This window comes from Aspergillus udagawae, assembly GCF_001078395.1.
Source record: "Aspergillus udagawae IFM 46973 DNA, scaffold_8, whole genome shotgun sequence".
NCBI classification, from domain to species: Eukaryota; Fungi; Ascomycota; class Eurotiomycetes; order Eurotiales; family Aspergillaceae; genus Aspergillus; species Aspergillus udagawae.
This window is the reverse complement of record NW_025091271.1, coordinates 951345-953399: the sequence shown is the minus strand read 5'-3', so window position 1 is coordinate 953399 and position 2055 is coordinate 951345.

The window sequence follows — 2055 nt, the reverse complement described above, 5'->3', positions numbered from 1 at the left end:
ATCTTTAATCTTCTTAGATTATAGAGATACTCTAGAATTTAGCTATTACTAATATTAATAAATCTATAGTTTATAAAGCCTTTAATATTTATAATTTTTATTTTAGTATTTAGGGGATTTTTAATAATAACTAAAATTAAAATATATAACTTAGAAGGGAGAACTATAGTATATCTATTTAAGGCTATTAATAAGCTATATTAGTATTATAGTAAGATATACTATATATAAGGATATATCTATATTATTATAATTATTCTAGCTTCTTAGTTTAACTAAAAAGACTTTTAGAAAGATATATAGAGTAATAATAATATTAAACTTTAATAAGAATTTATAGGTATTTAGGATAATAATAAAAGTTAGAGATATTATTAAAGATAAAGAAGATAGTATTAAGCTAATAAATATATCTAACTATATTAATAAAGATTAGATAGATTTATTAGATAATAATATAAGATAATCTTTCTCTATTACTAACTTTAAATAATATTATATTAGCCCTAGGTTCTATAGTAACTAATTTATTACTAGCATAAATATAGTAAATATTAGGTAATACTTAATAGAAGATATTATATTAATATAGGTTCTAGAGAGCCTATAATAAGAACCTAACCTAATCTAATTTAATCTATTTTTTAACCTAAAACCTAAATAGGTTCTTACTCTCAGAACCTAACCAGCCTATAGGTTAAGATTTCTAAACCCAGACCTAGCCTAAGGCAGGTTTGGGCTGGGTTAGGTTCAGGTTTCTGGGTTGGGTTTAACAGAGATCTATATAAAGTGCCCTCTAGGCTATTTTATATATGGGAAATAGCTAATATGCTTCTCTAAGTAGATAATCTCTAGATTCAAATCTATTAGAAAGAACTAGGTGTCTATCTCTATCAATTAGTATAAGGAGATTAAAACTTAATATATTTAATAATATAATTATAGCTGTGTCACACCTGGGATCTGTCTCTGCTGTTCCTGCTAGTCACTAGGAATGATATAGTCCCTTAACTATATCTAATACTTGCCTAAGGCCTACTAACTAGGTATATATCTAATATAAGAGTATAATAATCTAAATAGGATTAAGAATAATTCTAAGAATATATAAGAATAATAATAGTAAAGATAGAAGTAAGGCCTATTAAGTATATATACTTAATAGTAAGAGAGTAATTAATAAATTAGACTAGTAAACTTATACTTAAGTAAATAGCATATATAAATATAAGAAACTAAACTAAGAGTACTAGATATAATAATAATAAATATTCTTGTATAGTTCCTTCTTAATAGTCTATACCCTAAGACTATAGTAAGGTCCTATTATAGACTATCTACCTATAGTCTATAGTACATTTATATAATTATGATTTATTAAGGACTATAACCTTATCGTAGTATTAGGGACTAATTTAGTTATAATCTCTAACTACCCTCTATACTTATATTAAGGCTATGCTGCTGTTCTTATAAGCCCTGTCCAACCGTCCTGTGTCAACTATAGGTGTTTCATAACACTAAGCTTAATATAGGGATCTAAAGATTATTAAGATATAGTTTAACTATCTATAATATATTTAATACTATATAATATCTTCTATAAAGATATCTATTGTTGCATGCTAGCGATCACATGAACCATTACTGGCATATCCAGTTCATGAGTATATAGCTTTAGAATAACAACTATCTTCCCTGATACCTAGTTAAAATAAGCTGGCTATACCAAGTAGTAGCATGTCCCTAGGCTTCCTAGGAAGGTGATCAGGCCCTACTAAATATATAATTATTATTCTAATTTCAATTCCTAATTTATAAAGTAATATTATAATATAGTAATTTACCTATATCTAATAATCTTCTTTACTTACTAGAGCTTTGCAGTAATACTTCCTCTTAACTACTTTCCTAAAAAGGAAATTAGCTTAATTAATAGCTTAGGATTTAGCTATATAATTAATAATCTTTACTATTATCTTTATTATGAAAAATATTAAATATATTAAATATTTTTAATAATTTATTAACTTTTAATCTTTCTTTTATTAAAAC